Raw genomic sequence first — 14,804 nt, forward strand, 5'->3', positions numbered from 1 at the left:
AAACACTTGAGTTCTATGTCCATGTGCTTCCATTTACCCCTAAAGAAGTTTCTCCTATTTATTTTTGTATCTTTATTCCCTGGGAGCAAGAAAATCAAAAGAGTGAAATGACTTTTTGCTGGGTCACAAAGCGTGAAAGTAAAAGTGTCAGAGCCTGGCAAGTCTGTGAGGCTGTTGACAGCTTTGACGTGCTGACTTCCCTTCCAGGGTCTCGTTCACAATCTCTGTGTCCCTCCTCACCTCTCCATTTCTCTTGCTTCCCCTCCTCGTCTCCCTGATTTCCAGCGCTCAGCTCTGAATTCAGCTGCCTAACGTACAGTTCATGAAGGCTGATCTCACCTAGGGTTATTTGAATTTTGGTAGAAGATTCTTGAGCTGAAAGGAATAACATTGAGTGCTAAAATTTCCAAAGGGTGGGAGCAGGCGATTTAGAGGGACTTAATGTTCCCACCTCAAATTATTCCAAATAGGCAGCTATATATTCTGGCCACTCATAAGGCCAGGTCTGCTCATTGTCCACTTTGATGGACCATACTGGATTTGGACCCAGACTAGAGTTGCAAGATTGTCTTTAAAGAGTTACTACAATCCCTATGTCCATCCATTCATCCATCTATTTCATTCATTCGTTTGTTCATTGAAGACCAATGGTGAGAAAGACAAGGACATATCAATTCTCTGGCAACTTGCAGAGTCGGGGAGAGAGATAGTGATCTAGTTATCCTGCAACTGAAAGGAACACCGTGGATAAAAGGAGTCAGACTCAGAGAGTTTAGAGAGGAGCCACAGAGGCTGGGTGGGTCTAGAGGGGCTTCCCAGAAGAAGGAGGAGTGGAAGTCAAGGATGGATAGAAGGAAGACCCAATGGGAAAGGGGGCTCCATGAAGGTATAGAAAGCAGGCTGGAGGGGCTGGTGTTCAAACCTCCAAGTGGACAATTAGCTGGGGTGGAAGGCAAAATCCAGACCATTTAGGCTCTTTAGGATCATATTTAAGGTTGTATTCTTTATCTTAAGATCAATGGGGAGCTGTCGAATAGTTTTCAGTGAGAGAGGCATTATCCTGCATTGAGCTATTTTCAAATATATTCATGTATTGATGTGCTTTTCTTCTCTTGCATGTCTAAATCGGCACATCTATCCTGGGATAGAATTAAGATGAGCACTTTCCTGGATAGCAGAAACGAAGACGAAGATGGGGTCAAGGTTCAACCACTGACTTTCACTCCAGAGATAATAGTTGTAAAAGCCAAAGCTTTGCTTTGTAAGAACAGAGCTCTTAATGAATCAAGAGTCAATGTTCAGAAGAGATCAGGGGAATAAAGTTCACCTAAAATGAGTAGATTATACACTGGGCTCTGTGTGGGGAGGAGGAGGGAAGTGGTGAGAGGCAGGAATGTTGAGGCCAAAGAGACTTCTTGGTGGGTGGAAGTCACACGGAAGTGTCAGTGGAGACCTCAGTCCCGGCAGGCATCATGGAGCCAGCTAAGACTGGCAATACCCGCAGGCTGTGTGTGCCTGTCTGAAGGTGCTCAGAGCTGGGGGCGGGTCTTTCTCACTGCCTGCACCTCACCCATCATTTACTCAGCAGGACTGAGAATCACCTTTCAGCCCACACAAACTATCCCCCCAAAGGCTCAGGACATGCTTTCTCTCCTGAGAGGTAAGAGTGAACTAGACCTGGATACAGTCAAGTGTGGTACAGTGACACTGTGCACGGGCAGCCCCCTTGTTATCTGTACCGAGGAGAGAATAATAGAGTCACTCAGGTCAAGATCGTGGTGAAACCCAGCCCAGTTATAAAATGAGATTGGCCATTTTCAAAGGTTAACCTGGTTGCTGGGTGGAGAGCCAAATGCCAACGAGCCAGAGCAGAGGCTGTGTGGCCAGACAGGAGCTTATCTCAGTGGTCCATGCAAGAAGTGGCTATGGCTTGGGCTAAGATGGTGGCACTGGGGATGGAGAAAAGCGATTGGATTCCAGAGATGTGACTGAGGCAAATAGATAGGACTTGAAGGAGCAGGTAAGGCAGGACAAGCTAGCTGCATTATATGGGTTTCTATCATAATGGAAGAGCAAAGAGTTTTGACGGTTTCCCCCGTAATGTTGAATAACGAACAACCTCAAGTTCTCAGCAGCTTACAATAATCTTTTGTTTTTCTTGTTATAGGTCTGCAGGTTGGTTGGACATTTCTGCTTCAGGGCATAGCTTATTCTAGGACCTATGGTTATACGGGGGCAAGTTCGTCCATGGCAGGTGGCAGAGGGGCAAGAGCCCAAGCCAGACCCACAGGTATGTTTCAAGCCTCTAGCTGGATAAGAGCTTGAAAGTGTCTACTCATATACCATCAGCTGAAGGCTACTAAGAGACAAAGTGCAAAGACAGCAGGACAGAGAATTAAACTGCCCCAGAGAAGCCATGGCAAGAATGAATTGTAGGGCGCCTGGGTGGCTCAGTCGGTTAAGCCTCCGGCTTCGGCTCAGGTCAGATCTCATGTTCGTGGGTTCGAGCCCCGCATCAGGCTCTGTGCTGACAGCTCAGAGCCTGGAGCCTGCTTCTGGTTCTGTGTCTCCTTCTCTCTCTGTCCCTCCCCTTCTTACACTCTGTCTCTCTCTTTCTCAAAAATAAATAAACATTAAAGAAGAAGAAGAATCAAGGACAGCTGCTAGGACTCTGGCTTACCCAGCTGGATATGCTGTAGTACCCTTCCCTGAGAAAGGAAGCACAAGAAATGGAGCAGGCTTGGGAGACACCATGAGCTCGGCCTTGGATGTTTGGTTTGGGATGTCCTTGGATACCAAAGTGGCAGGAGCTACAGAGAAGTCTGACCTGGAGGTCTGTACTTGGGATATTATAGTGAAGACTGCAAGTTGCAGCCTAATATCCATCCACTTACCCCTTCTTCTTCAGTAGACCATCTGCTTTTTCTTTGGCCACCATACTTTTCTAAACCTCTCTTGAGCTGGGGTAGTTACCTGACTAAATTTTAACCGATGAAATATAGGAAGTGTCACATATGACTTCCATAAAGTATCCTAAGAGGAAAGAGTATGTCCTTCCTCCTGCTTTATTCCTCCCTGCTGGCGGAGACATGGTTGTGATGGCTTAAGCCCAAGGGGTCAACCTGGACCATGAAGTAAAAGTCCCATGTTGAGAATATGGCAGCACACTAAGTCCCTGAAAAAGAAATTGCACTTTTGTAGTATTTAAGTTACTGTCACTTGTAGTCAAACCCAGTCCTAGCTGTCACAAGAGTGCTGGGAGCAAGGAAGTACTAGGAACCAGGGAATTTAATATCGACTTTTCAAGAAGAGGATGTGGACTGAGAGGGTCTGAGAGTCCAGGACTGAGCTTCCGGCAGCTCCAACAAGTGAGCGCCGAGTAGAATAGGGGACTGCCGACAGACAGAGACAGAAAAACACAAGCTGAGAGGGAGAAGAAAAGTGAGGCTTGGCTGTCATGGACATGACAAGGGGGAGAGCATTTCGAGGAAGAGAAAGGTGGTCAAAAGTGCGAATCCAGCCAATGAGTGAACTAAGTTTAGAATGTGACAAGGATGTGGGGCGACATGGCCTCTGATTCGCAAAAGTGTCCTCTGAAAGACTTTGAAATAAAATAAGACAGTATTCAGGGTATTAAAACATAATTCCTAAAAAAAAAAAAAAAACCCCATAATTCCAAATATTCCTAAACCACTAGAGAACTGTCCAGAATGTTTTAAGGGGAAGACGACTCTGTTTGAGCCTTCTGTTAGAAGGTAAGCAGAAGTGATGGAGAAGACAGATGAGCCTCAACATGACTTTCTGTCCTTACATGTCAGGTTTTCCTCTCCATTCCCCTCCTTTACCCCCCAGCCCTGCCTTCTACATCGCTTCCGGCATGCCTCCACTACCTTCGCCCTGTCCCCACACTGCTTCTCGTTATGCTCTTAGGAAAGGCATAATAACTTCACTTTCTTGCTCAAAATCCTTTCGGGACTTCCCACTATGTTTTAAAGTTTCAACTTATTAGTCAGGCATATTAGTCTTACAAGATACAACCATGACTTTTGTCTCTCATCTGTGGGTCTGTTCTGCCTTTGCCGGATCAAAATACAAGCTCCCATCAAAACCTAACTGTGGTCACTTGGGAAACCCCATGGAGTACCACTCATCTGTGACCAGTCAGAACAAGAGAACATTAAATATTGCTGTTTTAAGACACTAAGTTTTGGGGGTGGTATGCTACACAGCAATAGATAACCAGAACAGAAGTGGGTACCAGGAATGGGGGGTCGGCATTAAAAACTTAAGTCATACAACATTGACTTTGAAACAGGCCATGGCCTACAGAGTTGCAGGAATATTGTTATTGGGGCCTGTAAGAACAGTGAGAAAGGCATTGATGTGAGGAAAATCGTTATTGGAAAGACCTGAGTGACACGGTGGTGGACAGTTAGCAAGGCCGTCACCTGCACTAACATGGGAAAGAAAAAAATACAACTAATGGATAATGAACCTGGCTAAGGAGATTTCAGGAGGGATGTTGAGTGTGTCCGCTGGATCCTGTTAGCCAAGGATGGTGAGGGGCAGAGAGAAATGAACAAGAAGAAAAAATTTTTAGGTTTCAGATATAATTTAGAGAAAATAGAGAATCTGGGACTTTCTAGGCTCAAAGTTAAACTGCTTGACATCCCCCTCATCTCCAGAGTAAATTATTCATAAAGTGGGATGACCAAAGAGCCTGTCAAGGATGTGGCTCTACATAAAGACTGCAGAAATACTTAGGGGTATACCTAAGAAGATTTCCAAGAATTTTAACAGCATTGCCCCACAGAATCCTAACTTTAAGCCCAAACCAGCTAGGGTCCTGTCTCGACAATTCTTGTGAGTGTGGCTTTTGTAAACTCCGCAAGATTCCTAGGAACCCCACAATGTGTTTCTGAGTTTGAACTGTGATGGCTGCACAGCAGCGTGAACAAAAAGGGGCAGAGATGAGCCAAACATGAAAAGAAACCTCTAGACCGTCATGCTTCTTGTGGGCAGGAAGCTGGCTTAGGGAGCTATTCGGCAAACAGGAGCCATTTCTTACAGCAAAGGAAGGGTGATTCAGAGGACAGAACCAGGAACCGAGGGGAGTAACGTGGGCAGGACTGTGACTCAGGGTAGAACTGGAGGCAATATCTGGCCGGATTTCAGAATTGCTGCAGACAAGTGACTGTTATATGCCTCCCCTTCCTCCTGACCCTTTTGAGCAGGGGTGTCTCCCCAGGTATTTGGACACCCCATTGTACATCGGTGCTCTGTGTAAGGGTGCAGATAGCCTGTGTTTTTAGTTCACAGGTAGTTCTCTTGAAACTATTTGAGGAACGCCATCTGAAGAGGAAGCCATTTGTGCCTGGACTGTATTTAGAGGGCAAGATCCAGGCTTTCCGTCTGATTCTTTTGAGCTTTGGGAGCAGTTGCAAAACTGGTGTGGGCATTTTTGCCTGGGGGAAGGATGTGAATTATTGTGCCTGGAGGGCAGATGGGATTTTCTGAAGACAGCCACCACCTTGTCTCCGTCCCACAGACTCTTCTGCATTGGGACCTCACCACTTTAACCACTTCCTCATGGAGAGGTGAGGATTACTTCTCTCTGCCTGCTTCTACTGGGAAGGGCCTGTGTCCACTGTGACCAATAGAATATGACAGCACTAGTGCTGTGTCCATTCTGGACACAGTGCTTCGCTGGCCTGGCAGCTTTCACTTCCTGCCTTTTAGAACACTCTCTCTTGAGCCCAGACTCCATGCTGTGAAGACCCCAAGCTACCTGGAAGGACCAAAGCCAACTACCCACATAAACTGTCAGCCACAGGAAGGCGCCATCTTGAATGCCAAGCTCTGGCCAAACATCTGACCAAAACCATGTAAGGGATTCCAGGTGAGAACTACTCACTGAATACAGTCAACCCTCAAAGCCATGAGAGATGACAGTAAATTGTTGTTTTTGTGTTGCTAGATTTTGAAGTGGTCTAGTTGGTTGAATTTGCGACCCAATTCACTGCAGCCTGAAATGTTTAAAGCTAGTAATACAACAGGGAACAAAGACAAATATTTATACCACATGCCAACTGGCAAGGTTATCAACTTCTTGGCTTGAGGTGACCCACCTGTAAATGGCTTAAATTGGGAGTTGGCAGACATTTTTGTGATGGACCAGAGAGAAAACAGTTTAGGTTTGACCTCTGTCACAACTATACAACTCTGCCATTGTAGCTGTAGTCAGTGAGTAAAGGAATAAGCATGCCTGTTTCCTAATAAATGATTTTACTTTACAAAAACAGGCCGCAGGGTGCGTTGGGCCATGGGCCATAGTTTGCTGACTCCTGCCTTTAAAGATAGGGATCCATTATTCTGTGACAAGAATTGAGAGTTAATCCATATGGATCAACAATATAAGCACGAACATGGGTTCTCTCCACCTTCCTGCTCTGTCATCCTCAGTCCTGTGGATTTTGTCCTCAGGCTAGTCCCTCCACATGGTTGTGAAATGGCTGCTCCAAGTCCAGGCATCACATCCTAACACCCATGTCCCCAGTGGAGAGAGAGAATATTGCTTCTCTGCATCCTGTTTAAGAACTAAGATAACTTTTCCAGAAGTTCTCCAGCCGTCCTTCATGCCTCATTGGCTAGAAGTGCATCTCACATCCATTCATAAACCATGAGTTACCATCATCTTGACCTTAGACTACTCAAGCTTCACCTCGTTGGAAGCTTTGCCCAATACAGGAACAAGATGGGGTTCTGTTAGCAAGAAGTCTAGCTAGCTATTGGGTAGGCGATAACCTAGAAAACCAAGCAGAAACCCAGAGGCATTGACAATAGGGTGCACAGAAGATTCAAGGGCCAGATCTTGATGCCCAGCTTTGGTTACGGGAGCAACAAGGCAACACAGCATACACTGTCCTGTGGCTTCCGGAAGTTCCTAGTCCACAACGTCAAGGAGCCTGAAGTGCTGCTGATGTGCAACAGATCTTACTGCGCAGACACTGCTCACATCATCTCTTCCGAGAACTGCAAAGCCATCGTGGAGAGAGCAGCCCAGCCGGCCATCAGAGTCCTGAATCCCAATGCCAGGCTGCACAGTGGAGAAAATGAATAGACAGCTTATGTGCACATCCCATTTGTGTTAATAAAACCATAAAACTACCAAAAAAGGGGGGGGAGGGGGAGAGACCCTGTCCCTAGAGGAAGCAGGGAAGGAAGTGGATGAGTAGAGACAGCAGTTTGGGGCAGAATGGGATGAGAAGTCATATCAGGTTTCAGACAGAACAGAGGATGCAAGACGTAGGTACCGGAAGCCTCAGCTGCACTTGAAAAGAGAAAATGAAGCAAAATACAAAGATTCACTTCTTGGCAGGCGTCCCCGAAGGAAACGGACCTGGCAGGCGACCTGGCGGAGTCATGGACTTGGCCAGTCCACAGCCTCCCTCACTTGGCTAAGGAACGGTCACATCAAGCCTCAGGATGAAAGAGGCTGGGGGAACGCGCTGCAGAAACAGAATACTGTGTCTCCTGTAGCACGTGACCCAACCAGCGGCCTGCAGGTCCATCAAAAATAAATAAGCAATGCCACCCTGTGACTCTGGGCGGGGGGAGAGTGGAACCACGTGCCCTGGATGTTGGAGGAAGGACAGCCTCTGCTGAACCTGGAGAAAAGAGTCTCCTTGTTTACTGAAGGGCAGAGAGGGGTGCATGGACCTTTTATGCACATGCCACCAAGTGGCCCTTCTGTAGATTGCAGGTGGCAAGAGGGGGTGTGGTTCTCTGTGAACCCGGGGCAGCCAGGCCCAGCCAGAGGCCGCCACATAAACAAAAAGCCCCAGCCTTCCAGGGGAGCTGTTGGGGGGAGGGTAGAAGTGTGGTGTGTACTGCGTGAGGTCACCTTCTCTACGGAGATTTTCCTGAGCCCTCCCTCGGAGACACTGCCGGCTCCCTCCTGGGTCCTGGGACCCACACATCATGCCTTTGACCCCCTCCCTAAACTGGGACTTCCTTACTTTGACATCACCAGTAGCGCTGCCATTCCTGGCCCACAGAAGGCTGTCACCCAGGTGTCCGTGTGTGACAGCAATGGGGAGGGGGTGCAGAGGAAGTCGGCCCTCCCAGTTCCCTGAGTCATTAACACCAACACTGCGGAATCATCTCTGCCTCATTCTTTGCTGAGCTGTGGCCTCAAGCTGGCACCCTCATGCCCTTGAGCAAGGATCCCATCAAGCTGAGAAATCCAGTTTGCTTGTTTTCCTTTCCGGATAGGAGCCCTGTGGGCAGTGATGGGCCAGACTTTGGGTATGTGGTGCCGTGCGCTTAACTCTTCACTTTCCCCACATTCCTTCAAACAGACCCTCTGCCCTGCAGGATGGCTTCCCAGTGGAATGTCACATGTCCTCAGCATGAGTTCTGTGGTCCCTGGGACGGCACCTGCCCCACTAGTTAGGCTCCGTGTCTTCAGTCTGCCTCTCCTGTGTGATGGCCAGCTTTATGAGGATAGACGTGCCCTTAGGATCATTTCTGAACCCAGCGCCTGGTAAACACATAACAGATGTGTAATGAACGGATGAATGTCAGCGATGCTTCACACACCCACCGTTCTTTTATGTTTATTTATTTTGAGAGAGAGACAGAGCATGAGCAAGGGATGTAGAGAGAGAGGGAGAGAGAATCCCAATCAGGTTTCACGCTCAGCGCAGAGCCTCATTCAGGGCTTAATCTGTAGAATCGTAGGATCATGACCTGAGCAGAAATCAAGAGTGCAACGCTTAACCGACTGAGCCACCCGGGGGCCCCTCACACACACCTTTCAATGGCCCCAGAAGCAGGTGTGCTGGGAATGCTGGTGCCTTTATCCTTTAAGCTAGCTGACTCCCAGGCACCTCTGCTCAAAGCCGCGGAACTGCCATGGCCCAGGGAAGCTTTAAACTTAGAGTCCTTGCCGGTGACTGTGTCTGTGTCCGCTGCAGCCCCAGCCAATGCCTGCCTGGCCAGCTCCATCCTGCAACACCGGCGTAACGAGTGCCCCGGAAACTCACAGACATCCTGGAGTGGACCGTGTAAGCTCGGGAAGAGGAGGCACACGTGGGAGCCGGTCCTGAAGGCAAGGAGACCTTACCCTGCACCAGCCACTGCCGAGCGCATAACACTTAATGCAACAGCTGTGATGGGAGAGTTGGAGCCGAGTCCTATCCCCATCTTATAGGGTAAGGGGGAGATTTGAGTCTGGAAGAGGGCAGGTAGCTTGTCAAAAGTCACACAGCTAGGAAGCAGGGATGGGGGTCAAGATCAGAGCCAGGCCAGCTTGCCCTGAAGTCCATTTTCCTATGCGCTGGAGGACACTGCCTGCAGAGCAGCGATCTGTCAGCAGCTCTGAGCATTTCCCTCTGTGGACACGGTCTGGTTGAGGCACTGCCTCTCTCCGAAGGGGGCTGGAAACATGTCCCCAGTGGAGCAGGGACACCCCTCGGGTTGGACAGCGGGGCTCAGGCTGGCCCCAGGCCCTGGTGTCCTGGGATGTCACCCTCCCCCAAGGGGCTGGGCTCCCTGGCAGCTTGTGCTCAGGGCTGGTCGTCCGGCCGCTCTCTCCTTCCTTCACTTTGCCATCGACAAGGGGATGAAAACAACAGCTTCTCTTCATAAGACCACGGCAAAGACCAAATGACGGAATACACGGAGAGCACTCTGCACACCGCCTGGCACAGTGTAAACGCTTCTAAGTGTCAGCGCCTAGCATCTTCCTCACCATGAGGACACGCTCCGGGCGGCCACTCCTCCGGATTGTGTATGGGAGCCACTCCTCACCCACGCAGCTGAGAAACGCCAGGGCCCGTTTCCTCTGTCCCAGCCCATGACCTTCAGGGAAGGTCATCCCTCAGCAGAACATTTTAGCAGAGCCTCCTATACAGCAGTGCACACACACCACTGCCTTAAACTGTGATAACATCTGTCTCCGCACCCCCATGCCCACTGCATATGGGGACCTCGCTGGACTGCCCGAAATGCATATTCAAACACAGCTTCTCTGTTTCCCACCTTGAGCACTGTAGTAATAATTATCTTTCTGCACGATGTTTGTTATTTGAATTTCTGACTCCACACCCTACCATGCTCTCTGTAAAGATGGCTTCTTATCATTTTGTGTCCCCAGAGCTTCTGTACTCTAGAAATTTTTGTTGAATGAACGAGTTTATAAGAGAAGTAGAACGAGGAAAAGAGCACAAGATATTTCTTCAGATGATCTGAGTGCCAGCTTTGCCGGGCACAATGCGTGTGACATTGGGCAAGTCTGCTTTCTCAACCATAAAATGAGACCAGAATGCCCTGTTGAGCTCACAAAGCTATTGGGTGGAACGGATGAGATCCATGAAAGCGTTTTCCCTAAACTGTGAGGTCTGCATAAATGTGCAGTATAGTAATGTAAAAATCTAGAAACTTGGGCCACCTGGCTGGCTTAGTTGGTTGAGCATCCCACTCAATTTCTGCTTAGGTCACGATCCCAGGGTCGGGGGATTGAGTCTTACGCTGGGCTTTGCACCAAGTGTGGAGCCTGCTTGAGATTCTCTCTCCTTGCCCCCTTCTCTTGTCTGCCCCTCCCCTGCTCTCTCTCTCTTAAAATAAACGAATAAACTTAAAAAAATAAAGAAATAAAAAAGTCAATCTCGAAAGGTAACTGCCCTCCGTTTGCACCGGTTTAACACTATTGACATTACAATTCAGAAAGCAGTCCTGGTTTCCAGAGGTTCAGGAGTGAGGGCTGTACAAGGGCTACATGGGGGACCCCGTGGGGGCAGAAGTGTTCCGTGTCTTGATTGCATCAAGGTCAATGGTCTGGTTCTGATTTGGTTTTTTTTAGAATGTCACTGGGGAAAACTAAGTCGTCTCTGGATTATTTCTTGCAGCTGCATGTGAATCTATAATTATCTCAAAATTAAAACTTTAATTTAAAAATATGCTGTAGGGGCACTTGGGTGGCTCAGTAGGTTGAGCGTCACACTTCAGCTCAGGTCATATCTTGCAGTTTGTGAGTTCGAGCCCTGCGTTGGGCTCTGTGCTGACAGCTTGGAGCCTGGAGCCTGATTCAGATTCTGTGTCTCCCTCTCTCTCTGCCCCTTCCCTGCTCATGATCTGTCTGTCTCTCAAAAATAAATAAATGTTAGAAAAAATTTAAAAAAATAAAATAAAAAATAAAAATATGCTGTAGAGTTATCTAGTTGGGTCAGAAGTTTATAAAATAGCAACAGCGTTTACTGATCTTGTATCATGCTACTTCATCTGTTTAGCTCACTTGTTTAGCTCATTGTTGGCCCATTTTGCAGATAATAAAACTGGGCACCAGAAATATTAAGGCCATAAACATAGTATGTCACCTTGTTGGGGTTTAGAGCCCTGAGCCACTATGCACTACAGTCAATTCTAATAAGGACACTTGGTATGCTCAGGAATTGAACCAATCAGGGCTTAATCCTCAAACTAATTCTGGGTATATTTAGTGAAGTGCAAGAATCTCCAGCAATGGGAAGACTAAATTCAAAGATTGTAGTTAAGACTCCTTTGGGGGGTGATGACTGTTCTGGATTAGATAGTGGTTGTGGTCGTGCATATCTGAGGATATCTTAAAAACCACACACAGAATTATACACTTTAAACGAGTAAGTTTCATGGTATGTGAATGATCTTTCCATTTTTAAACCTCCTCTCCCCGCCGCCCCACCACACAAAAAGTTCTTGTGGTCTGGAAGTAAATAAATTGACCTCTAGTGATAGTGGTGGTAGTAAGGAATCTCCAAGGAAGAATTAACTCCTTAAATAAAGTGGGGACCATGGCAAAGACATAGATGATGTCTGAGGTCCTGCCTCTGGTGACAAGAAGAAGGAGGCCCAGGGTGGTCACAGAGGAGTGTTGGGATGACTTGAGCAGCCGCTCCCAGGGGCCTCCACTAGACTGATTGGGGGTGGAAGCGAAAAGCAGAGGGCTGGGATCCGGAAGTAGAAGAGATATCTCGGAGACAGGATGAACCCGGACGATAATTTATTAGGAGGAGACAAAGTTGGGGCACCTGGGTGGCTCAGTCGGTTAAGCTAAGGAGGAGACAAGGTAGGAGGCATTGATCTCCAACAGAAAAATAGAGCTCAGGATACAAAATCTGCTGTCTCTAATCACACACCAAGTTCACATTTTTTCTTTTCTCTTTCAAGGGGCAAAACCAGATCCAGTGACAGAATAAGACTTGTAAGAGTGGAATAAAAAAATCATGTTCTTTTGGGAAAGCCCATCACCTGGTTCCCCTCATTTATCTTCGTTATTGGCAGGTTTCTGTTGTTCCAGAGGAGACTCTGAGCACAGAGAAGACGGCTTTGGTGTTGAAAATTAATATTCAACATTTATAGGGTAACGTATTCTAAAATCCAGGTTTTCTCAAGCTTTCAAGTTATATTTAACAAAACTTATTATTTTACTTCTAAATCTATCCAAAGCCACTGTTTTCAAGATGACTTTGGAACTTAATTAAACCCCCTCTACCAGTTCAGAATACATTTTTAGTCTAGATATGTTTCATTTTCTTGTCAAGCACTTTGGGCATTAAATAAACAAACTTTCCCAAATAAATAATGCTTGTAAAATGAGTAAGTCATTCCTTACACATATGGTAAGGATAAAATTCTCTGAAATGGGGCCATTGGCCGCATCAGGTGACCCCGCGGAGCCTAGCAGCCTAGGAGGGCCTGGCATGAACCACTTTCAGGAGGAGGTAGGCCCAAGAGGGCAGCTCTTCTCTACCAAGAGGAGGAGAACTGGTCTGCAGGACCAAGGATGTGGTACAAACCCGCCCCTGGGAAAATCTAAAGCTGACCATGCCGTCCAACAGGAAGGTCTTCTTGTGCCTGATCCACTTGTCACATTTAGAGCATCACCGTTCTCTCACGCTCTGTCTGTCCAGATTCTCCCATTCACCCAAGACATATTTCAGGTCTCTGTCCTTTGATTAGCCGGGTCTCCAGGAATGGCCCCATCTCCTGAATTTTGGTTTGTATATTCCCTCACCCACTCTTCTCTAAATGTTGCAGAGATACACATCTTTTCAATGAATTCACACATTCTTAAAACTAATTCTTACCAGGTTTGAAAGCCCCAAAGTGCTTATCACAATGCTCGCCACGTGGTAGAAATGGTACTCCATACGTACTCATTAATTGAGGGATCCCATAGTAACTCTTTGGGAGGGAATCTGTAATTCACTTTAAAACAGTTCAAACTGTATGATATTATGTAGTTACTGGTTAGTTCAAGCTTCAATTCTAGAGAAGTCTGTTGCTACCTTTGAGAATTCAAACTCCAGAAATATTGGATTGATAACCAATTGATACCCAAAGCTCTGATCCCCAAATCCTTAGCCATAGTAAGACTTTATTAATGTGCACAGCAAATGTCTGAAAAGGGTATTGATTAGCAATTAGCCACTAATAAATGAGTAGAATGGATATTGGAATAGATCTCATTGATAAAAATAAAGGTGTTCAAAAATATGATTGGCTAAAATATTTAAAAGACACACTCCTACCCTGAGCAGAGAGTATAAGTCTAGGTGATCGGTGGCCCGTGTTCTTCAGGATGACACTCAGGCCTTGATCTGTGAACAGCCATGTCCAGCCATGGCTTTAGGGGTGTCCCTGTGCCTAGTGCTGACTGTGAACGTGACAGAGTCTGTGTCAGAATGCTGTCACATGTACCTTGGGATCCTTCACAAAGGACGGGGCAGTTTAGAACACCTAAAATATGGGGACCTGGGACATCTGCCAATTTACAGAATAAATTGGGTATACTATTTTGGTCTTTTTAAAGTAGAAATACTTCTGTCTTTATTAGCAAACAAAATAAGGGGAAAATACATAAATTTGCAGGTTAGAGTCACATCTCTCCCAGTCTGGAAGTATGGAAAGCACATAACGACAATTCCAATTTACAGGCCACACTGCTATTGATAAATCGTATTTTTAAAAATAGAGAAAAAAACAAGTGGCAAAATGTTTGACACGGGTCCAGTGGACCTGATGCACTGGCAAAATGTTTCAGGCTGGCGGAAGCATTTGAAGTCCTTACCAGTATGTGGTTACTCTAAGTCAATATCTGGTCTCTACAATCTGTAAGGTTATTGAGGGGCACAGATTGCCATTTATTGTTCCTCTCATTTTAATTAAAGAAATCTTTTTTAAGTTTGTTTATGAGAGATAGATGGCATGAGTGGGGGAGGGGCAAAGGGAGAAGGAAACACAGAATCCAAAGAAGCCTCCAGGCTCTGAGCTGTCAGCAGAAAGCCTGACATGGAGCTCGAACTCACAAACCATGAGATCATGACCTGAGCCGAAGTCAGACTCTTAACTGACTGAGCCATCCAAGCACCCCTCCGTCTCTATTTTAAAATAAAACTTCACATAAGAATTTAATTTCTAATTGTTTTTAATGATAAAGTATGGTAATATACTAATTTTACATAAGGCACTTACTTTATTTTTATCTTTTTATGTGAACTTTGGAAGCTGAATTATAAATTTACTAGAATCCTTATAATAATGGATCCTACTAAGAAAAAAATGGGAATCCAAGTAGGAATTTGGCTTGGTTTCGTCACTCAAACTTCTGTTAGTTGTATGTTCATATTAATTTTTTTTCCATAATATTTTATTGTCAAATTGTTTTCCATATAACACCCAGTGCTCTTCCCCTTAAGTGCCCTACACCATCACCACCACCTCTTTTCCCCCCTCCCCCTTCCCCCTCAACCCTCAGTTCATTC

The sequence above is a fragment of the Suricata suricatta genome, chromosome 4 (assembly GCF_006229205.1).
Source record: "Suricata suricatta isolate VVHF042 chromosome 4, meerkat_22Aug2017_6uvM2_HiC, whole genome shotgun sequence".
In the NCBI taxonomy this organism is placed as follows: Eukaryota; Metazoa; Chordata; class Mammalia; order Carnivora; family Herpestidae; genus Suricata; species Suricata suricatta.